The sequence below is a fragment of the Cebus imitator genome, unplaced genomic scaffold (assembly GCF_001604975.1).
Source record: "Cebus imitator isolate Cc_AM_T3 unplaced genomic scaffold, Cebus_imitator-1.0 Scaffold34, whole genome shotgun sequence".
NCBI lineage: Eukaryota > Metazoa > Chordata > Mammalia > Primates > Cebidae > Cebus > Cebus imitator.
Genome location: NW_016107349.1, coordinates 5,404,599 through 5,430,129, shown reverse-complemented (window position 1 = coordinate 5,430,129; position 25,531 = coordinate 5,404,599). Strand labels below are relative to the sequence as shown.

General features: G+C 36.8%; 1 long non-coding RNA gene across 1 annotated transcript; it reads right to left on the bottom strand.

The window, feature by feature from the left end:
- Window positions 1–29: 29 nt before the first annotated feature.
- LOC108301424 lies at window positions 30–25,531 on the bottom strand. Its single transcript, XR_001823867.1, has 2 exons — window positions 25,487–25,531; window positions 30–430 (listed from the first exon to the last, which is right to left on the bottom strand). It is a non-coding gene; the product is annotated as an uncharacterized LOC108301424 (long non-coding RNA).

Here is a 25,531-nt window from a genome sequence, read left to right as displayed (position 1 = left end):
AAAGATGGATTAATATTTAGCTTACAGGGTCAAAGAAACAGATAACACTTTTTAATGGGAACCAAAGTGGTTGTTTTGTACAAAAGGGTTTACAGGAGCTCTTAAGTAGATTTCCACTTCTTTTCTTTTACAAATTTGCTGCAGAATTTTAGCTACATGATCCAATGAGAAAAAGTAGTTTCTGTTGTTTGTTTTGGTAGCAGGAGAAAGCAGGCAAGGGTGAAAGAGTACCTCCACCTTTTTTCCTGGTTTTTTTTTTTTTTTTGGTGGTTGTTTATTGTTCAGTTTTTGTTTTGTTTTGGGGGGAGTCTGAAACTCTTCTTCTACCCTTGTCCCTGAAAGGCACAGAAAGGTCGGTATATCCATAGTGGTAGCAGAACAAGTAGATTCCAGAAAGGGGCTGTATATTTCATTGAAACAGTCTTAATTCCTAGTAACAAAGAAAGAAATGAGAGAAACACTTTAAATGTAGGCTCTAGTGTTCAGTTCTCAAGTCTAAGTCTTTAACAGAAATGCCTGAACCACTTCATCAAAAACAAACAAAGATTAGTAATATTTTGAATATCAAGACTGGATAGGAAGCAATATTGATAGCACTCTCTTGAAAGAACCACGTGACAAATTCAACTGAATAGGAATTGTAATTGAATGGAAGAGAGAACTATTTCCATTGACTATGCTCTATCAGTGACCTAAATGGTAAATGAAATCTTCCAAAAAAAAAAAATCCATTTGTTTATTAATCCATTCATTCTTTTGCATAAGTTGATATAATGGGGCATTCAAATTTGTCAGCATTAATTTAAGAAGTTTCATCTGTAAAATTATCTATTTAAGAGAATGTTACATTTTTCTTTTATTCATATTTCTGAAATTTGTCACCTATGGAAAGCTTCAATTTTTCAGTAGAATTCTTATTTATTATCAAACACAGCTTTTGTAAGGAAAGCAACACTTTTTTTTGACAAACTAAATTTGTTTGCATATAAAATATAATGTGAAAATTAATATTGTACTTGTGCCTGCAATACTGTGAACATACTGGGATCTTATTTTGACTAATTATACTTCTTAACTTATCCTATAATGAAACATTTAGCTGAGATGTAGTTTTGCTTTGCACTTTCTTTTAAAGTAGAGGTGTGAGTTTTTCTGTTTTGGCAGTGTTCCATTTTGTGCAATAAGATTGTATTTTCTTTTAAAAAGTCTGCTTCAAAACTAACTTTCACTTTCTTGTGTAGAGTTCATATTGACTCTGGAGAGATTTGTAAATCAGAATGAAATGACAGCTTTACAAAGAGTCATGGGATTCTTTGAGATTAAAAATAACAATTGACTATTACATATATTAAACGTTGCAAATTATAGCCCATGCCGAATCTGCCCTGAGGCCTCTTTCTGTATGGAATTCAAGGGAAGAATAGTTTTTATATTTTTTAATTATTTGAAAAAAATAATATTTTATGATACATAAAAATTATACGGAATTAATTTTCAGTGTCCATAAATAACATTTTATTTGGATACAGCTGCACTGATTCATTTACATATTATTTAAGACTTTTGTGCTACTACACAAAAAAACTTGAGTAGTTATGATGGAGACCATATGGCCAGTGAAGCCTTAAATATTAATTATCTGGGACTTTACAGAGAAATTTGCTGACCTTGGTCTTGCTCTTTTTCTTTTTCTTTCTTATATATTGTTATAGATAGGTGGGTAGATTTACGATCTATTTATCTACATATATGCATTATCTACCTATGATCCGGCTATATCTACATCTATGACGCATAGATTATCTACATTATCTATGATCTATCTGCACCTTTTTCTATAATATCTATCAAAGATAAGGAGAAAAGGACATTCAATTAAGAAACATAATTGCCATTTAATCTCAAATGTGTTTGGACATATTTGTACTAAAATGAAGTACAAAATTTATAGCAATCAATATCTTGTCCTCATTTATTCTTCATGTGAAAATAGCACACAAATTAAGACAGAAGATCCATCCCATTTCATAAGAACACATTATTGGCCTGTCTTCATTAACATAGATGAACCACCTCCAGGCAAAGATGAAGTTTGCACTATTAGGCAGACACTTAAGTGAAAATAAACTCCTTTTCAACGTTTTATTTTTCCAACTACCATGTCTTCGGCTCCCACAGACTCATAAAAAGCTTTAAATTTACTACATTTCTAAAAGGATACAGTTTGTGCAGTCGGTAACTGTCACATTCTATATAGACATTGGTGAAATATATTCACAAAGCAAATCAGTTATTCCTTTCCTTTGCCCAGAGATAGAAAATCATTCTATCTCATAAAACCTTCTGATTTTATTTTCTAGTTTTATAGCTAAAAATATGAAGCTGAATAGTGACTTGGGTGGTATTTGTTGATTTTAAAATGCCCCTCCTCTAATTTTAATGTAAGCATAGCAAATGGAGAACCACTATTGTTTGTTGCATGATTATAATGACTTTCTTGAACTAGGAAAACCACAGAGAATGTATATGTGTGAGTTTGTGTGTGTATGTGTATCGGTGGGTCTGTACAAAATAAAAATACAGTATTTAATTCACATGTAGTTTGGACTGTAAATTGTGAAGAGGCAAAACTTTTATTATTTTTTTCTAAATTAATATCACTGAAGACCTGTATATATTAATACTTCGAATGGTGCTTTCCAATTACAATTAATAATAAAACTTACTTAGATTTTAAAAGTAATTTTTTTACTAGGTAATTCAGGCTAATATCAAGGTTATCCAATCAGTGGAGACATTTAACCATCATTCAATTATTTTAACTACAATAATGTTATAGAGTTTGAAAGGCAAGTGCACATTAAATTTCTGCTAAAATAAACACTTCCCATTTCTTATTCTGAAATCACCTTGTAGGCAGGCTTCTATAATAACAAGGACTCTTTGAAATCATTATTTGCTTAGCGTGCTATTAATAATAATCTTTTCATGTTGAATGAATTGAGGATGAAGATCCACTCTTTCGCTCTGACAGTGAAGTGTAATCTTACAGGAATGTGGGGAAGAGGCAAGAAAGGAAACGTGGGGATTTACATTTCTGAACAGTGCTCATCCTGAGAAGGCAGCATGGGCAGAGCCTCCATGTAAAATCAGAATTGTCCTTCCTGTCTACACAGTTAGTTCAACTAATCTCACTGGGGGGACTATGCATTGTGTTTATTTCATCACCCTTTCCCTCCACTCACTACTCTTCCTCTCTACCCACAAACACTGCAGAACGTTCTTTATTTGAATACAATGAAACTGACCTATGTCTGTAAGCTGTCCTTTCCTTACTGGTAAACGACTGTATTCAAAGTTGGATCCTTTCAATTCATTTCATTATAGGATTTTGAAGTAGTCTGAATGTTGTCAGAAATACTTTCTGTTATACAAAACAATCCATTGGAATATTATTCTTGAAAAAAAAATGGGTTATACATTTCTTCTTACAGTAAGATGAATTCCTCTAGAATGTAATTTTGTTGGAAAATATTAAACACTATCATTTGAATTTTCACAGCATCTCATAGTGTCCTGCAAAACCTAAAACATATTCCCTTATTTTCTTTTAAAAACAGTTTAAAAAAGAGCAAGTGTCTTCGCAAAACAGAAGAAAGTGTTGACTCAAACATACAAAAAATTACTGCCTTTTTTAACCTCTTGGATACATGTGTTTTAATAGTATATTTGTTTACATCTTCAAATTCTATCTTTGCTGTATTGGTTTTTTAAAAGTAGACCCTAAATATTATTCCTACTAAGTTTCTGAAATATACAAATTATATTTTCTGTCCTAAACTATTAGAATAACCTATCATGTGACCGTATAAACACCAGCCACATTGTAGTTTAAAATGCTTTGGAATTGAAACAGAGTTTTCCAATTCTTACTTGCAGCTGGGTAATGAAGTTTTTAGGCTGGTTAGGGCTAAAAGCACGACACATTTTGAAGATAAATTAGTTTCATTTTTATTTTTATTACTGTATTGCCAGCTTCTCTTTCAAATTACATTTTTAATAAATTTGATCTATAGCCATTTTGAAGGGTGAAAGCCCATAAACACATCTTTCTGCTTTAATTGCCTTTATACAGCACTTACTCAAAAGGGCAGTTTTTCTTCCCAACTGTACCACCAGTTTTTATAAGTGAACCTGCCTGCCTCTCAGGATAAACTGAAGCTCACTGCTAAAAATGAATCTTGTACAGTGGAGCCTTAATATGGTCACACAAATTTTTATTGCAACAAAAAGGAAAATAATTGCCCGTTCAAGGAGGCTGTATGACAATCACCGGTAACATTCATACTCCAATTTGTTTATAATAACGTATGTATTATATTCTACAATCATGGCCCCATTGTCAGATCACTGCTGTTTGTGACTTGCAGGCAGTTAAAAAACCACACCCTTTGTCATAGAGCAACAGGCTTGAGCAAGTTTTCTGCCGGGCACGGAGCCACATGAATCCACGTATCTTTCTCTTCTCTATTTGTGTGTACTCTCCTCCCTGGGTGATCTCATTTAGAGTCATGAACTTGCATTCCACCTACACGCCCATGCCTGTGTCCTTTGGATCTCTACTCCCATCTCCCCCTGAGCTCAGGCTTGCTCCACCTATTAGCTTTTCGCTTTGACTGACGCTCAAGTTCAGCATATTGAAAGAAGAACTCCTAAGTCTTCATGCAACCTGTCTTCCCCATCTCAGTCCTGACTGTCAGCATTTCCTACTTGGGCCCAAAACCTTGTAGAAATCGGTGACTCCTCTTTATCTTCCACCTTCCTCATCTGTTAGCTACTCCAGTGGTCTCTAACTGCATAATACAAACAGGTACACAGAGAATCTGACCATGTGTCAACATCTATTCTGTGAATACACCAGCTAAGCCACCATCTTCTCTTGCCAGGACTGTAACATACATTGGACGGGTTTCTGTGGCTCTGATAATTTCCTAAACATTGGCTATAGCGATATTTTAAACTGTGAATTCGGTAATTTCTCCCCCTTGCTCAAGACTGACTAATGGTCTCTATGATACTCAGAATGAAGTCCAAGCACCTTGTGTTACAATGGCACGTGTGAGGCACTGCTTACCTTATTGCTCATCCCACCCCACTCTCCTCCTTATGCATATTGCTCTAGCCATGTCCACTGACCTTCATGTTTTCTGCGAACAAGCCAAGCCCACTCCTGCCTCAGGCCTTTGTGCTTTCTCTTCTCACTGTCTAGAACAGTCTTCCCCAGATTTCTCAATGGCTCACTTTCCTAGTTCATTCATCTTTCAGCTCCACTGCCAATTCCTCCGGAAGGCCTTTCCTTTCCAATCCAGCATCTTCTACTCCATCTGTCACTCTGTAATTGTGCCCTTACAACATTTTTCTACATGGGTTTTATCACTCTCTGACCTTTTATTATACTTATTTATTTTTCTATTCATTTATGGATTTTTTTCTTATCTCTCCCAGCAGAATGTTGGTTCCATGAAGGAGGGGAGCTGGCCTTTTTTCTTCCCCACTGGATCCCTTTTGATTCCTGTATCCTTTGAAGAAACAAATAAATCTTCCTACATGGGAATATTTGATTCCACTACTGTGTAGACGGCCACTAGGTATGGGATGTGGAAGTTATAAAGTAAGCTCAAACACTGAAATATTAGACCCAAGTCAGCAGATGTACTCCCTGCCTCAGTCACGATTTGCTCAGCAATTGCAAGAATGTAGGAGGGAGAAAGAGGGAAGTAGAGAAAGAAGTGTTGAGGCGTTGGCATTCTGGGATGAATACTAAGAATATGTGGGGCAAAAAAAAATTGCTGTGAACATCTCACTTCCAATGACACATGAGAAAGCAATTGAGTCAAACTGGAAAGTGAAAATCAGAAATTCATGATTTTTTAAAAAAACTTCTGATTTCCCATATAAACTCTGAAGTCATTACATTTTAGCAGTTGTAAATATCGCTAGGAAGCATTTTAACAATGCAGACTTTTGAGCTTCTGGGATTTGGGGCTGTTCTCCAGAGGATTCCAACGCAGGCAGTCCGTGCACATGTTTTGAAGAATGGGGACTGGAAGCAATGAAAGCTCTAAAATATTTTATTTCTATAGAGAAAGGATAAATATTTTCTAACTTCCTTTAGAGGCACAATAAAAAATATTTTTTTCACTTTTTTTCTATGTATGTATGTATTTATTTTTTATTGTATTTAAGTTCTGGGATACATGTGCAGAATGTGCAGGTTTGTTACATAGGCATGCATGTGTCATGGTGGTTTGCTGCACCCATCAACCCGTCATCTAGGTTTTAAGCCCTGTATGCATTACGCTTCTGTCCTAATGCTTTCCCTCTCCTCACCCTCCACCCACCAACAGGCCCCAGGGTGTGATGTTCCCCTCCCTGAGTCCACGTGTTCTCATTGTTCAACTGCCACTTATGAGTAAGAACACATGGTGTTTGTTTTTCTGTTTCTGTGTTTGTTTGCTGAGAATGATGGCTTCCAGTTTCATCCATGTCCCTGCAAAGGACATGAACTCATTCTTGTTTATGGCTGCATAGGATTCCATGGTGTATATGTGCCACATTTTCTTTATCCAGTCTATCATTGATGGGCATTTGGGTTGGTTCCAAGTCTTTGCTATTGTAAATAGTGCTGCAATAATCATATGTGTACATGGAAAATAAAAATATTTCTAAGATCATCAATGAAAACATCAATCATGGCTGATTTATTTCAACATATTCACAAGATATTTTTTTTTTGTAAACTTAAAATTAATTTTCAAGGATATCATTAAAACAGTTGTAGCATTGCCTCAGCCTCTGCATTGGTGAAAACTAGAATGATTACAGTATCTATATCACATGATTATTCAAACATGTTAAGTGATGTAAAACACTTAGAAAAGTGCCTGGCCTATAGTAATCTCAGGAAATATAGCAATTGTTATTATTATTGCTAACCAAAATCACGCTCTACAAAACTTTTAAAGTTTTGTTCCTTTATATTCGACTATTTATAATCTTAATTGGTTTACAACAGGTTTTGTTTAGAATTTAAACTGATGTCTAAATTTTTTAAAATTCTGGTTAGGCATATAAATATTCTGTATTAGAAAAATCACTTAAACTTTACCTGAGACAGTGTGATATTTAACCCAATTTTAATCTCTAAGAGTGAATTGAATTTGGTATTTCTTTTGAATCCACACTGTTAAATTTTAAAAAGTCATGTATTTTTACTGTAAAAAATCAGGAAATGCAGAAAAAATGTTACCTACAATAATATTATCTGTAATCCATTAATGTGTTCCACGCAAACTGTCATCTTAGGTATGCATAAAAATTTTTATAAAAGTGGTGCCCAAACTTTACATATTTGTTAATGTTTTTCAACATAATATACTTAAAATTTTATTCTATGTTAATTTTCATTTTATTAATTTCATTGCTCAATTGCGTGACTCCTGGAAATTAAAAAGACAGTGTGCCTTTGCAGACAAAGTATAGATACTGTTTCTTCGGGGGGGAGAGGAAAAGCATTGTGCCGTGATATAAATCTGCCAATGTGCCCTTCCAGGATTCCTTAAGGAAAGAAAATTTTCCAGGTATACAATCCCCAGAGTGATCTTTGAGTGAAGATAGCAAGTCTGTTCTACCTAGAGCTTCCTAATGAAGCACTTTAATGATAACTGGTAGTTCAATTATGCACAATGCAATAATATTTGAATAGCAGCAAAAGAGAAGTCAAGTAATTCTTAATCTGCTTTAATTATGTATTATTTTAGAAAGGGATATATTCTTAACAGGAATTCTCATTCAAAATTGCAGCTTCATGCTTTTAGCATGGATATTTAACACACAGACCTGCTCCCGAGTGTTCACGTGGTCAGACATACCTTGCATAATATTGCAGAGAATTCTCTTTTAACTGACAAGTGAGTGGAAATCATGCCAACATTTCTTTCTTCTTTTTAAAAAATTTGTTGCAGCCTTATGCTCTACAGACAATACACCCATCCTTCAACTATACAGCTTCAATATAATTGCATTTCCCTTTATTTCTCACTTTTATATCTTTGTTTTGAAAGGCAATGGTGTGTAGATAAAAGCTTACTAGTAAGATAGACAGCAAATTGAATTTCACCTCTCTATTTGTTTACTGCGTGACCTTGGATAAGTTGCTTAACCTGTCAGAGTCTCAATTCTTTAATGTGTAAAGTGGAGATGATGAGATATTTTATAATTCCGCTGTGAAATTTGAATAAGAGGCATAGAGATCATCTGTCACCTGCTGATGTCTCAACGTAAGTCTCTTTCCTTTCCTTTTATTGTATTGTACTTTTCTGCATATTTCATTGTTTGCTTGTCACATATTTTAAATTTCTTCATCTCTTTGGTTTTCATTATTTCCGGGATGATCTCAGCTGCATGAGATATGTCTGGATCCATCCGGCTTATCAGTCTCTCTCTTTCTCTCTTTTGCAGTTTTTTTCAACTTTACATTTTCTTTCTTTCAAATCGGACATGTTTTTTCTTTGGAAAAAATCTGAGGGTGTCACATACTAGTACATAACAAACAGCTTCACCTTGGTCCCTTATCCCTTTAACTTACGTTTCATCTTCCTGTGGTGACGGCTCTAGAGCTGATATATAACATATTCATATGTGTTCCCAAATTATCTAACAAACCATCTCCTTGCACGTTTTTCTTGGCCTAAATGATATAAAATAGCCTTAGCTATGTTCTTTGTCATGATACCAGAATACAATCCCCTAAATACCTCATGACCCAGGACTGCGTGGGCCACCACCTGCCTCTTGTCAGACTAGCATGTTTTCCTGCAGAACCAATTTTATCAGGACAGTGATACCTTCCCAAACGTCCTTTAAAAATACCGTCACAAGATTCTTTATTGTGTTAGTTATTTCACTTTTACTCATGATTCTTTAGCTAAAATAAGATATACAGTTTAGGGTCAAACCAGAGGGACTGAGGACACCTCTCTTTTTCAGCACACTGAGTATCCAGTCTCCAGGTTGTGGAGTGAGATCTCACACTGAATCACTGGATTTTTCATCTTTGGCTTCTTTTCTGTTGGGAAGCCATATAATTTTCTCTGAAGACCTTTTCTTAAAATGGGAACAGTTTAGTTATCCAATTTCCCTTTCCATATTTGTTTAATTTTTGCTGCCCATTTGCTCTCTGAACCCAACAACCTCTCCTCTCTTCACGAACACAGCAAGATGTTTGTAGCATGTGCCTTCATTTTCCCCTACCCTCCTTTGTTTTCTGTCTTTCAGCTTGACTGTATCAATACAAATGACTCTCATTTTGCTCTCTGATTCATGCTGTAATTTCTCATCCTTTGTTTCCTCCCTACTCGTCTTACTAAAAGTATCTGAAAGTGAAAATATCTTTAGGCTATGAGTTATTTGAGCTTCATTTCTTCTCAGAGTGCTTTCTCTAGAACTCTCTTTAACACTCTTCTGGACCCTGATGTCCTGACAAAGGAACAACATTTTTCACACCTTGGATATTTCTTCTAGTATTTAAATAATCTTCCTGTTCTGCAGGAATGAGGTGATCTTCCAAGTATATTTTCCAGTATGTCCAGCTTTTAAGGAAGATATGAACCATTTGAAAAGTTAAACTTTTCTTTCGCTCTTACACGTAAGTCCTCACAGTCCTGCGATTCATCTTTTAGAAGTAATTTTCTCAGCCCTTCTGCATATATATACTTGTAAACATTTTAAATTCTGTATTTGTTTCAGATTGGTTCTATACATTTATATCCTTTACTTAGTTTTATTTTTAGTCCTCTCAATTTTTTTCTAAGTAAATCTTATAATTCCCTTTAAATGCAACCACTTTTCTTCTTTAAGGAAAGAAGACATATCCTTAAGTAACCTATCCATTTGTATTTCTTGGTGCCATTATCTAAGAGGAAGAGGGGGCTGCAGCATTTGCCGTCAAATCAAATCTTTTTTTCCCACAAGTCACATCCATAATCATCCATCTCAGAGTTAGTTCATTTACCTCTGAAATGTTTACATGCCCTGTCAGCTAATGTGATGGTTCCAGATATACTCAGTCTCGGTACAACTATTTCCCAATTTCCAGGCTCACAATAAAACAAGTTTATTTAGTTTGAGTTCCAAAGGCTGTAACTCTCGCTTCTGCATTTTAATTATCTGTTTTCATTATCTTCGTTTCAATTGTGATGTGCTCATATTTATCCTTCAAGGTTTTGTGCCAAACCTCTTTTTTCCTTTTCATGACTCCTTGTAATCCGCAGACTTATGGAAACATGGTATTTCTTCCTGCTTTTTTCTTTTTTGTTTTGAATTTGAGCTTCATTGATTTTGGACTTTTGGGGGAGTTTCCTTTTATTTATTTAGTCACAATTTTGTCCTCTCCCTTATTTATTTTCTTTTTCCACTATAAACTTCCCCCCAATTTTTGTTCCTATGTACACATTCTCTTTCCTTCTGCAAAAAGCTTGCTTTCTCTTCTTTTTATTTCTAAAGCTCTTGATCATCACTAGATATTTCATCTACTTGTCTTTTAATCTTCTTTCACCATGATGACTTAAATTATTAATTTTAAATCATCTCCTCATCTCTACCTAAAGTGACTTTGAATGATTTTCCATATCCGTTTATTCTAGGACTCAATATTTTCATTGTGTATGATTTTATTATAATGTGCTTTTAGGAATTTTCATAAACACTTCCCTTTCATCACAAAGATTACAGAAGATACAATAACAGCATAGCAGCTAATATGGAGTACTTAATAATGTTTAGGGAGTGCTAAATACTATTTATGAAAAACTTCCTATATGCCAGGCCCTCTGCTATGTGTTTTACCTGGCACAATTCTGTGACCCAGCTACTGTTAGCCTTTCATTTTATAGGGAACAAACCTGAATTTTGCAGAATCTGTCCAAGTTAGGGTTTAGTTTGCTGAGGGTCACACAAGGAGTAAGAGGAAGATCTAGTATTCCACTGGCTAGCCTGACTCCAAAGTTCCCCTGCCCAATTCCCTGAACGCCACCAGGAAAAAATCTTCCTCCCAGAATATACTTTCTTTAGGCCTCGTTATACTGTGGGGCAAGACATGAAATTAAAGGCCTACAGAAATCATTTGGATACGGTGATACAGGCCCGGTAGCCCACATTGGTGAGCACATTCATCCCAGTGGTGCATCTAGAAGTGCAGCTGCCCTTCTGCTCCAGCTGAAAGCTGCAATGTGCTCATGAAGAGAGCTCAGGATTTGTCAGAGTTCTTGATCAGTCAAGGCAGTTAGAAATCCAAGTATTTTGCGTCTGAAGTTTCCCATCAGAAAAGTTGTATCTCCTTAAAAAAATTATACATCATGCCACCAAACCAAAGGCATCCGCAAGTGTAATACAATCTGTGGAATTAGACACCTCCATGTAACTGACTCCTAAACTTATTATATTCCGTGTATACAATTTTTCCTCTAGAATAACATAAGTAGGAGTATGCTGCCTGTCACTTCTCGATTCTCACCCTGTGGATATGCTCCAGAACCAACCAACCAGGTTCAAATCTCAGCTTTTCCACATGACCATATACGGTTTACTTAACCATTCTGTGCCTTGGTTCTTTGCTTATTAATATCAAAATAGAAATAAAATTCTCTGCATCAGAGAATTTTAAACAGTCTTCTTTAAAAATAATTTTCACAAGTTTCACTGGAAAGTGGGTGAGTAAAGTTTCTTACCTGCCATGCCAATAGTCAGTTCACCATTGGGTTTTTGTAAGGATCAAGTAGGTTAATATTTGCATATTTAATAAAATATGGAAAGAACAAGAATAAGAAAAGATCACTAGGCTTTGACTCAGGATCCCTGAAATTTGAATTGAAGTTTTTAATCCACCCACTATGTGACCTTGAGAGCGTCACCTAAATGCCCTTTGTGGCCTCATCTGTAGAAATATATTTTGTTTTGAAAAATGTGTGTGTGTTATCTTATTATCTCAAGGTATTTGAGAATCCCTCATGTCTATTCTTCATGGAAGCAAAACATTCCATCTTTCCATTTTATAGCACAATGCCAACTCCTGAAGATGTAGCTCTTCATGGTCTAAGGATGATCATACCGCATGCAACTACAGGGCAAGATGAAGTTACAGGATCCCTCCCTACTACGGCCACTGCCCAGATTCTCAATAGTGCCTTTCTAGTAGGTGTCTATCTGGTCTCAGTAAAAGACTAAAGTATCACACATAGGACATGCACTTTTGGAACAGCCTTATGCACACTGAGTTCTATTAATGATGGGGCTATAAAAGGAGGCTGAAATAGTTATGGCTGAATGTTAATTTTACAGCCATATATAGTGCAGTTTGGAGCATAAGAAGAAAAGGTATTCTATTAATATCTATGAGTGTGTTAGGATTCCCATATACCAGTCAGGGTGAGTGACGTAGCAGTCCTAAAGAACAAACTTTATGAGCCACAAACTGTTCTTGAAATTGAAGATTTCAGAAAATAATAAATATTTCCCCAACACTCTTGAGTATAGTAATACCATTCCATAGCATAGTGCCTGATATTATTTAAGAATTAATTTTAGAATGGCTTTTTCTAGTTTTATTGATCAGAGGCTGGGGTTGCTTCTTTAAAAGGAATTGAGCTAAAGTGTAAAAGTCAAAAGATTCAGAAAAGTCTTACAGGTTTATGTTGGCTAAGTTAACAAGAAATAGCTCAGCAAAGTAGAAAGATAAGAGAAGACCATGCTTTGTTAACAAGACTTTCTTTGGTCGCTCATCAACTTTACAATTATTGGAGTCCTCTAATAACATTGACCTTCTGCTTCTCTTATGGCAGTTTTTGTGTCATACTAAACTTATTTATTTATGTGTCCTCAGGTTGTGTGTTGCTTATTGTCAGAAACTGTCCTTTCCCTAGAGTTTCTCTGTACCAGCTAGCACAATGTCTTTCAGGTAGGATGAATGTAAATGTTTGTTGAATGAATAAAACTGTACCTGTCTTTACACAGGTATGCATATATACTCATCCGAAGACATGATCAACTTATTTTACACTGATGTCAATATATGTTTCAGCTTATATGACTCTCATACTCTAATTTTTTTTAGAATTAGCCTTGTTTAAAAGAAGAGGGGGTGGATTACACACACACACACACACACACACACACACACCCTTTCCCCAAAGAATTCATAATTCATCAAATCAAAATCCATAGAAATCAGAAGGAACTAAAAATTATTTAATTCAGCCTCTAAGATCTAGATCTATGGTTATATAACATCTGATTACAAAGTCATTTAAAACAGATTAATGGAACAAAAGCTTTATGGTTGCTAATAACTGACTAAATGTACATTATGATTATTAAATAATGGAAATTTCTAGAAACCTGATTGTATACCTGTAGAAGAATGAATGCAGAACCACAAGCAAAATTTCAAAGATGATTAAAAAAAAGATGTTCTAAACCAAACACCATTTCCCTTGATAGATTTGCCACCCATGGTGATGGAGACAGATAACTGCAGAAGGTCATAATCAAAACTCAAAGGAAAGCGACAAGAAGCAAATTCTTTAAAAGGAATACTGTTCGCAATTTTGTTGTTACTAATTCTTGTGGATAATTGAATTTTTGCTTAAATCTCACAAGAATAAACCATTTTCAGCAATGCTCTAAATTCTTAGCGTTCTCTAGGAAGCAGTTGTGATCAGTGGATCAGATCTGACTTAATCTGATGAATGAGTATTCTTTTCAATAGAAAAGCCAAGAAGCGCTGGGTACCATTCAAATGCTTCCTAACCCCTATTTCAACACTTCTCAAATTGAACTTACTCTTTTCCTCCAGATGTGTGCTCTTTCTTTTATGTCTCGTGTCTCCATCAATACATTACCTTCCTTCTAATCACCAGAGCTAGACAGTCCTGCCTTAATGTTGTTACATTCTTTCTCATCCCCAGCCACATTTAATAGATCAATTATACTCAGAAAACCCTTTCCTGCCTTGCGTTTCCCACTGCCACTAGTTCAAACGTTTGTCATCTTTTTTTCCAACTGCAATAATCTCTCACTGGCCCTTCCCTCTCAATTCAACTTTCTATAATAGCACTGGATTTATGTCCCTAAAACACTAATAAGCTTACATTGCTTCCCAGGTTAAAAAAAAAATTAGAAGACATGATTTTTAAAAGTACAAATGTCTCCCAATTTCAATCTGGGTGCCAGCAAGCACGTTTTGTTTAGTCCACAGTCTAAAGTTTTTTTGATTGGTTAATATTTAATAATTTGTAGAATCAACTTATGATATTTACCGCTTTTCTTGAAAAAGAGCAACTGGCAATGGCAGGTTGACATTTCTCCCTTTGGATCGATTTGCTGTCCCCACATAATCTTGCAAATGTAAGGTTCCTCTTTGTCGTTACTGTCTCCATCACTCCCTATTGTCCCTATGTTTTCTTAGCAATGACAATTTCTGTTGCTTTTACTTGTCATATCTTTTTTTACTGTAGTTTTTTTTTTTTAAATCCCCAACCCATTTCCTCTACTGTATGAAAATGTCCATGTTTCTTACCACAGCATTCAAGGCCCTTGGCTGGCTTCATTACCCTCTTCTCATTTTATCTTCCTCTATTCCCACTTTATGTTTTAGCCATATTAGACTGCTTCCTCTTCCTAGAACATGTATGAGCCAGGGGTTTCAAGTACAGATGGACTCAGACTGTTTGGGGGCAAATTTCCATCTTTATTAGCTCTGTTATCTTGGATAACCTCTCTTCTGCTTGGGTATTTCATTTCTGTAGCGGAGATATTGATTCCTATCCTCTACAAATATGAGAATGATTTAAAAGAGTTAAACATATGAAAATTTCAGCACTTAATAAATGCTCAGTAAATTTCAGGTATTGTTAATTTCCCACCAAATATTTTACTCATGAATTTCCATCAGTTGAGCATGTCTTTTTTCTTTTGTTTTTTGACTGGTGCACTTCTACCTCTTTAATATTCAACTTAAGTGCTACATTTGGGAAACATTTTCCATCTTCCCCATCAGAATCAATTACTCCTTTCATTGATGTAAGTACTCATTGCCTAATTTGGTTGTATCTCTTTCATGGATTTGCCATCTCTCCCACTGGATTTTTAGCAACATCAGGGAAAAGAGTAGATCTTACATGCAACTTTATGTTCTAAATATCTGATGAGTACTGTACAAATAGCAAATGTTCAGCGAAAGCATTATTTGAAGAAAAGTGAATTTATGAGCTTGTCTTTGATGAATCAAGTAATTATAAGCTGTGTGAATCTTAAAGAGAATCATGTACAATTCACTTACTGAAAAAGTAAAAAAAAAAAAAAAAACAAATACATGTGGAAATTAAGTAATTTTCCTATGGACAATTAATGGGGTAGAGCAAGAACTAAACCACCAACACCATTACCCTGAACTTGAACTTCTGTTTTTTTTTTTTTTTTTTTTTTTTTTTTTTTAAAAAAAAACTTATTCATGAGGAGCCCCTACAGTAAAATAACAGTGGGATCATGCAGGCAGTTCCCCTGGAAGGTAATTGTCTGACAATGTTATGCCACCAAGCCACATGTAAGGATTAAGATGGTAGCAGCAACCATACTGAGCGACTATTATTTATAAAATACAAACCTGTCATTGCCTGCACCTCTTCTGTGCAGGGGACTTGTACCATCTTCCCACTCTTCTCAATTCACTCATTCATATGGTACCCCTATCTTCACTCACCAGACATGAACTGGGGAGGGAACTTGAGGGTAAGGAACTTGTTTTAATCTGTTTTGTGGCTCCAGTATCTAGAAGAGTTCTCAGCAAATTATAAACATTCCGTGGATATTTTTTCTTCAATAAGTTTGTGGAACAAAAATCCCAAGAAGTAGAACATGGAAGTAAGGAGACAGATCATAAGATCATAAGACTGAGTCTACAATTGGCTAGGCTCATATAACAACTTATCACCAAGGACTCACTACTGTCTGTTCCTAACACATACCTTCCTGTATTTATACCCAATAGACAGAAGTGATTAACTCCCAGCTGTACTTTTCTATGTGTGCTCTAGGCTATTTTTTCTACTTATTATAGATTTAGTTTGCCACTACACCCAATTTTTTTCTTTTCCTGCCATAGGCACTATTTCAATACCTAAAAGCTCTCAATTTAAGTAGAGGTTTATAGTTTCTCCCAAAACTAAGAGCCAGCATTTGACAGCAAGAGGAGATATTTCAACTGTAGCTGATTACAAAATAGATGTAATCTTGAGACCACATCCATATCTTGAAGTGTTCTTGTGCACATAGTTTAAAAAAAATGCATCCATGTAGGGTGATTCGATTCAAAAGCCTAGAAGGTATAAGCGTAGAGAAACTGTGAGTACTGAAAAATTTAAAAGAAATTGGAACATCAAGGTTTGAGTGTAAAGCCTATTTCTTCGCAGAAGGCAGGGGAAGGAGGCAGAGGCTTGGGGATGCTTTTTATTTTCAGTCTCAAATGCTCTCCGAAGAAAGTAAACCCAAGACTAGGTGAGAATTGTGTGGCTTCATTTTGTCAAAACATATTGCTACTTATAAGATTACGGCTGCTGCCAATAAAATATTTCTTCAACCCCGGAGGTTCTATAAGAATAGACTCTTGGATAAGATTATTGTTAACAGCACAAGTGTTGATATAGCCACGAGTTAATAGCTACTGGCAAACAGCAGCCTTTTTGGTTGTGTGTGAATAGTTCTTCCTCTACTACTCTGCCAAACTAAGCATATTCAGTGTGTTTTCAAAGTGGCACACAGGAGGTCAATTCATTAATCATTCTCAAATAGTGGGAAACATAGACTCCTGTTTAGGAAGCCACTGGAAATGTAGTCTTTTCTATTTTCCATTTTTAGTAGTAGGTGATATTCTTTCCCCTAAAAATTTCTTCCTTCTTTGTCTTGCTTCCTTTAGGTCCTGTACATTTCTCATCTCTTTTTGTTAGAATTCAAATGATTGGATTATTTTTAAGTAGTACATTGAGTGGGATTTTGTAAAAACAGGATATTTTGTTTTTAATCATGCTTTACTTTATTCACATATAGTGTATAAAATACTTGGCAAAAATGGGTTTTTCCAAATTTTACCCCACTAGGAAAGCCATGTCTTTGGGCGCAATGTATGTTCAATGTTTGGTAACCACACACCTATCTCAGGTAGATGGGACGGAGATGAAGCTAATTTGAATATCACCCCCTCTCCATCCTAAGCAGATCCTACAAGCATGGGATTTGGAGTCAGACAGACCTGGGTGGAGGTCTGGCTCCAATTCCTGCTAAATATGAGACACTGGCCTTACAACACTTCTCAAAGCTTTGCTTTCCTCTCTCCAACCTGGGTGTAATTGTACAACCTATCTCAGAGAGGGGTGTGAGGCTGTGTTTGATAATGTATGTCAAATATCAGCAGAAAGAGGAAAATTTCTCCATTTTCTCCTCTCTTTTCTTCCCCTTCTCTTCCCTCCCTCTTTATTCTTTTTCCTCCTCTCTTTCCTTCTTTTTTTTCCCTTCTACTTTTCATGCCCTTTTCCTCTGTTCTCATTTCCCATATCTGAAATGCATCCTTTTGCTCTACTTTCTCATATGAATTCCACTAGAAAATGATTCATACATATTTTAATTGGTTAGGGGTCTGTAAACAAATGAAAAACAAGAGACTTTTTCCTCTAACCTGAATTCTGTTTACATAGAACATAAACTAATTTTTTTGGTATAGAATGTTTTTTCCCCTGAGGCTTCTAGCTGGAAAGGACTCCAGATTTTGGATGACACTGACACAGCTGGCTCTTTTGTTTGGTGGAGAGAATTATAGAGCCGAACCCTGAGCATCATATCAGATGGAATTCAAGAGCCTTCCTCTCTGCTCTCTGGATCTCAGTGAAATACCCTGTTTGTTTTGAAGGTCAAAGTGAGTTCTACTCAGTAATTGAATGCAGAGCATAAAATCCTCACCCATTTCGGAATTGAGGCTTCCAAAACTGATCAGGCAACAGAACTCTGACATGTTGTTTGTTTTCATGTGAATATAAAATTCAAATATTTAATTGATTTTGAGCCTTTATTATATGTGGTTTTGTCTTCATTTCTAAGCATCTCCCTCCCTCTCCCCTTACCTCTGCTCTGAGTGCCCAGCTTTCCTGCAGTCCTCAGCCTTTTTCGCCCTTCATCAAAGCCCATAGTACACTTGTTTAATCTTTTGCATGTTCATTAATCAGAATGAGCAAACAAAAAAATCCACTTGGGAAAACATTTTTTTTTTCATTTAATTTTATCCTATTACCACTGCTCCTTCCTGCAATTATCTTTGCTTTCTCAAAATGCTTTGACTTCCTTCACATTGTAGATTTGATGCATAGTCACATTTCTCAAGGTATAACGCCTGATTCTCTTAATGGTCTTCTGAGAAAGAACCTGAAAGTTCTTTCCGGTTAAGTTACAGCCAGTTACTCGACTAACTATCCCAGGTGGTCCCTGGCTTAAGTGCTAAAGACTTCACCCTTTCACATTTCTCCAGAGATATGATACATGCCGGTTTTGGCTTGATCTTCCAAGTAGGAATTGGACATCATTGTAAACATTTGTCTCCAAAGAAACCTAGCTGGCCCATGTGTGACTCCAGTGTACTCTCTTATTCTTCAACTGCCTGTAGGTTTCCCCAGACAATTCCTATATTTGTAGTTAGTTGTTTGTAATACATAATTATTTTCTTTCATTTCTTCACCATTAGTTTCTTATGCTTATATCTGCTCAACTCTTTATCACCTTCTTTCCAATTTTTGATGGGTATGTATGGCTTGTTCTTTCTATGAAGATAAGGCAAAGAAAAATAACCTTACTATTTAAGAAGCATAAAAAATGACAATCAATGGAAAACATTCCTCAGTCAAGAAACAGAAAAGGGATTCTTCCATGCCACCAAACACACTTGAAGGCAGGGCTACGGTGCTATTCCTATCTCTCTGCCTAGGCGCTAACACTATACCAGCCATAGAAGGGGAGCTTTGTAACTGGCTAATGAGTGGCAGTGTGGATTCCCATTCTGTTCTTAAAATCAGAGCCTAATACAGGCATAGCGAGATGTTTGCTATGTATGTGCTGATTTCATATTAGGACCAGATTGCCTTTATTTGGGCCAGCTTAAGGGATATTGTATACTTGTGAATTAAATTATGCATAGTTACGTATAAAATGGTAGTCATGCACAACTGTGCAATTAAGAGTAACACATTAATGGATTGGTAAAAAATTGTGCCCACATAAGGCTTCAGAATTTGGGATTCAGTCTCTATGAGAAGATTTCTCCAAGGTAGAACAGGATTTTCAGTATTGGAAACCTCACAACATGGAGTTCTTTTGACTCCCCAGACGGTGGTCAGAGGCCCGGGAGTTTTGGCTTTTACACTCATGAGCTGTGGAACCTTGAGGAAGCAACCACTCTGGGCCTTACTTTTGCCATTCATAAAATAAGAAACACTCAAAACTTCCTAAATTAGGTGATTTCTTTGGAAAGGTCTTATATATTGTTTGCTTTATTGGGTTATGGATTAAGCACTTAGTTATGTGAAGCATTTAGAACAATGGCAAATAGTAAGAACAATATAACATTAGCTCTCATTGTGGTTATTAGTAGTAGCAGCACTACTGGGTAGGTGTCATGTGTATGTGGCCCACATGAAGGGAGGCATGCTTGGGCAATAGCTGCTACTCAATAATCAGGAAGAGCATCGGTTCATGCGATAACTGTATCACTTTACTCTTCTTCTTCATAAGAGCTACCCAATACTTTCGCAACAGAATGTGCCTTATATTTTTTTTTACGTCAACACAGCCTCCACTTTTTCCCTATCACATCTTTCCCAAGTATAGAAAATAGCTTCTAAACTCTGACTGTACTTTAGACAATGCGAAGAGGTGGTATTTTTCAGGCAAATTTATACATTTTCTGGGGCTTCCACGTGCTTTATCATAACTGTCTCAGAAGCTACTGCCAGACTTCAGGACATTTTTGAAGTGGGTGTAGTAATGGAGGATAAAGCCGGAATGAAAATCTCTGAGTGTTGCTGCTTGTGTGTGGTCCTTCCTCTCCCCAGAGCCCCACCCGGCTGCTCCAGGAGACTTGCCAACAGCATTTTACCAAAGGGAAGGAATCTCCGGAGTGGCACTTCCCTCCCCAAAATGTGAGAAAAACCATGCCTACACAGGAGAGCTTCAGGGCTGATAGAAGGGGTGGAGTGGGGGAGCTATTCTAAATTTCTTATTGTCAGTTTCCAGGAGACTCCTCTCCATTCTTGTATGCAGGCAAAGTGGTGTGCTCATGTAAGAAGGGGAAATGACATTCCTTTAGCCATGCTTCCAACATTCATTGAGGATCCAAGCAATAAAATGTGGTGGCAAGAGGAAAATAATGCGACACAGTCCCTCTTGTTAAAGTAGTAAGGGAAAGAGGAACTCTATAACTGAAACATAATGGCTAAGTCTTTAAAATATGAGGCATGAGGGGAACACAGAAGACAAAGTCGTAGTAGGCCCTGGGTGAGACGAGGTTGGTGTGAGAGAGGAAAGGTGCTTCTAGGCAGAGGAACAACACATTTGAAGACAGAAGAGACTGAAGCAGCATAGTTTTTAGGGAGCTAAAAATGGAAGCTAAAGAGGTCACACCCAGGTGTGGGTTGAGAGACAAGGCTGGGCAGGTAAGCAAGGAAGGTATGTGTGAAGGTCACTTGCCATGCTAAAGCATTTGGGCATTTTTTAAATTGTCCAATGGGAAGCTTAAAGACTTAAATAAGAAAAACTGTTAATTCGATTTTGCATTTTTGAAACACAATGATAGCAAGAGTTGTAAGGCCAGATTGTATATATGAGTGAGTGTTTTCAGGGCCTTGGGTGCATTTAAGACATGTTGGCCAAACAGAGTATATGTGAGTGATTCTACTGAGAAATGACACAGCCCCGAACTATGAGAAGAAATGGGGGATGCAGAAGGTAAGATGGTGTGAAATATGAAAAAAGGTTCAGAATGAACATCTGGATCCTGACATGGGCTTTCAGGTAGCTGGTGATGCTTATAACTTTATACAGAAGGGTGGATTGGGTTGGGAGAGAATAGGTCCATTTCATTCTTGTTCAGTTTGAGCAAGCACTGGAACATTCACACAGGCAGACAGAAGACGTGCTCACCAAAAGCATTTTTGCTTCATGTTGGGATATCAGGATGGATATGCATGGACTAATCAATGTACTTTGATGATAGCTATAGAAAAATGGAATGAGCAATAAATGAAGTCATCATATAGACAGCACAGTATGGAAGGTAAGAACATGGACCCTAGAGCTACAGTGCTTAAATTCAATCTTCATCCTTATAACTTAGCAACTGTTCAGGCTTGAGCAAATTAGTTAGCTTCTCTGAGTCTCAGTATTATCTTTAAAATGAGGACAATAGTAGTACCCACTACAACCCTGTTATCAACAGTGAATAAATTATACCTTTGAAGTGTCTGGATCAGTGGGTGACACAAACCTAAGTAATAGTATTGTTAGAGATTTTTCTAACAAATGAGAAGGACCAGGAAATATTTTTGGTGGGAGAAAACAAAAGCTCTAAGAAGAGCCTTATAGAGCCTCATCATTTAAAAGTGGACAAACACATTGGCAAAGAAGAAAGGATAAAACATGGAGACCAAAAGAATGGACAAAAAAGCCCAGAGAGAATGACGTTATTGAAGCCAATGGAGAAAAGATTTTCTGAGCGTGTTTAACACGGGCAAATGTGGATATGCGATTCAATTAAGGTTAACAATTAAGAGTGTCTTTGGATTTATCAACATTAATATTTCCAGTGATGTGAGCCTATTTTTAGCAAACGGATCCTGATCGTCAGCTCAGAATGAATAAAGGACAAAGATGTGAAAGTACTTTCTCTGCGGTACCCTTTTAGGAACCTTGGCAATATGCGGATTGGGGTGGGGACAGATGCGGCTGGAGGGAAAAGGAAGGGTGAGGGAGTATTTCTGTTATTGTTATTGGTATTTTTGTTGTTTTTAGTGTTGGAGAGATGTAACTATGCTTGCAACGGAAGAGGGAAATAAGCTTGAACAAACATGAAAGAGAATATATCAATCCCTTTTAGGAAACTTGGCAATGTGGTGGCGTGGGGGAATCGGTGTGGCTGGTGTGTATTTCTGTTATTACTATTGGTAATCTTTGTTGTTTTTAGTGTGTGAGGGATGTAACTATGCTTGCAAGGGAAGAGGAAAATAAGCTTGAACATATGTGAAAGAGAATGTATCAAGCCAGATTCCTGATAAGATAGAAAAAAGAATTTTCTTTGCTTTCAATGAGAGCAGAATAAAAAAAATGCCTCAAACAGCTCCTTTGCTTACACTATTCCACTCTAACCCCAGTTCCTGAGAAGGTCCTAAAAGGCCTCACAGTCGATGTTTTTGTATTGATGCTGGCTTACTATCTGATGCCAGTCATAGGCCAATCTATATTTTGCCTCTCCCTATAATCCCACAGCTCTAGCCTGCACTGCCCAATTCAGTAGCCATGAGCTCCATGTGGCTATGTACATTGAAATTTAATTTAAAAAATCAGGTTCTCCATTGTGCTAGCCACATTTAAAGTGCACATGTGGCTAGTGGTTTCTGCATTAGGAAGCATACATACAGAACATTTTCCTTATAACTAAGGTTCCTTGGACAGTGTTTTTCTAGATGATGAAATAAACGCCATTTCTCTTACTGGGGTTTGTCACATGTGAGGACCCCCTGATGCTGCTCATATCATTACTCTATTGACCTTGAACCCCGAGCAGGGTCCTTGCTACCTGGCCTTCCCACTGTGCTCATGGTCTTTCATTAGTTCTCTCTGTGGGACTCCTGTGTCTTTTAATCTTTCACAGCACCCTACGTTCCCATGATTCTCTCTGAAATTTTCTTTTTATTGGCCACAGCTGCCTCCCTTGAAGAACTTTGTAAACACCCTCTTGCCCACTGACCTTGGAGATATTATGCTGAACTGCTCTCTTTGTCGAACCCTGCAGTCCGCCATCTGTTTAGACTCACTTTCTCTTCGGAACCTTCCCTTGTGCTCCTCCAGTTTTAAGTCAAAGGCTGCCAGCAAAGTTCAGCACGTGAACATTGGATTCTGATGGACCAGTTGGTACAGCATTTTACGTGTGTAACATGAACAGCGTTCTTAACCTTTTAGAACCTCACTGATTTCATCAGTGAATTGGGAACCAAAACAGCATCTGCTTCCATGGGTATTATGCGGGTTACATGACACAAATTTGCCAGGTTTGTAGTGTGATCCATGCTAAACTGCACACTGTGTATTCTTTCTTCTTCCCTTCCCCCCTCCCTCTCCCTTCCCCTCTTTTTATTTTCTTAAAGTAATTTCAATTTTTATTTTAGATTCAATGGGTCCATGTGCAGGTTCGTTACATAGAGATATTGTACAATGCCGAGGTTTGGATATGAATAGTCCTGTCATTCGGCTGGAGAGGATAGTACCCAACAGTTAGTTTTATAACCCTTGCCCCCTCCCACCCATTCTCTTTTTTTTTTTTTTTTTTTTGCTCGATTTCTGTCTTGAGTATGTTCCCAAAGACTCAAGGAGTCAGAGGTTATATTTGATTGTGAGTACAGAAGCCCTGTAAATATTCATGCACTCATACGTTTGTTGCAGCCAGTATTCACAAGAGCAAAGTCATGGAATCAACCTAAATGCCCATCAATGATAGACTAGATAAAGAAAATATGATACATATACACCATGGAATACTGTGCCACAAACAAAGAACAAGATCATGTCATTTGCAGGGACTTGGTTGGAGCTAGAGGCCATTATCCTTAGCAAATGAATGGAGGAACAGAAAAACAAAGCCACATGTCCACATGTGCTCCTTTACAAGTGGGAGCCAAACGATGAGAACACATGGACACATGGAGGGGAAAAACACACACTGAAGCCTTTTGGAAGGTGGAGCGTGGGAGAGAGAGAACACAAAAAATAACTAACAGTTAGTAGGTTTAATACCTGGGTGATGAAATAATCTGTGCATCAAACCCCCATGACCCGAGGTTACCTATGTTACAAACTGCACAAGTACTTCTGAACTTAAAAAGAAAAAGAAATTCTTATTAGTCATCCAGAAGTGTCTGAACAACCATACTAGAAATCAAGTAGTCCTCATTCCTGCTTCCAGTTGCAGGTACTCACTCCACACTTGCAATTTAAGCTGCTGTTTGCTATATTCACTGGTGTAGGCTCAACCGTGGATAACCTATCACTTGATTTCAACTGTGTTTCTGTCTGAATATAATCTTTACTAACGCCTCTGGAATCAACAACCATTCATGTAATTTTCAAATTTATACAACCAATAGCCCTGCAGTTAGTTCCTTTCCACAGTTCTGACTTTGCATATGTTCAAGTCAGAATATTCTTTTTATCACTGAGTATAATACAATTGCATAAAAAACATATTTCAGGCCAAGTGTGGTGGCTCACACCTGTAATCCCAACACTTTGGGAGGCCAAGGCAGGCAGATCATTTGAGGTCAGGAATGCAAGGTCAGCCTGGCCAACATGGTAAAATCCCTTTTCTACTAAAAATATAAAAATTAGCTTGGCATGGTGGCACACGCCTGTAATCCCAGCCACCCTGAAGGCTGAGGTAGGAGAATTGCTTGAAAATGGGAGACGGAAGTTGCAGTGAGCCAAGATTACACCACTGTACTCCAGCCTGGGCGACAGAGTGAGACTCCATCTCAAAACAAACAAACAAACAAACAAATTTCATAGAAGATCAAGAGATACTCTTTTGTAATAATTTGCCTTCTTAAATGTCTTTTCCTTTTTCATATTCATGGTTTTCATTTTTAAGCTAAGTAAATCTACACGACTTTAAAAATATTTATTTGAACATACACATACACATTTGTCGATGTATTTATATATCATAATCTGGAAATGGTGAATATTTCTGCTCATTTTTAACCTTTTCACATTTTATGGTTTTATTTAGTCTTGTAATTGCATTTCATGCTATTTAAAAAGAAAATATTAAGAAAAAAGTGTATAGCTCAAAGACAGCTCGACGTATTAATCACTCTCTAACTTGAAGACCCTGTGAGTAATGTCAAAACTCATCGCATCATAAATACTCTTATTGTAATGTGAACGTAAATATTGCAGGTAAAGTCATGACTCTTGAATAAGGCACCCTGTGAAGAATGTTCAAAGACCTACCATGCTCTAAGGGTAAGCAATGTCAGGGCTAGAGTTATGAACATCTGTTTGGAACAGTTTTCCAGTAAGAACAGTTCGTTTTATGAGGGAAAAGCTGAAGAAAACATCAAGTGCTTACCATTACATCATGCTACAGACTTTCTACACCTCCGTCAGGAACAAG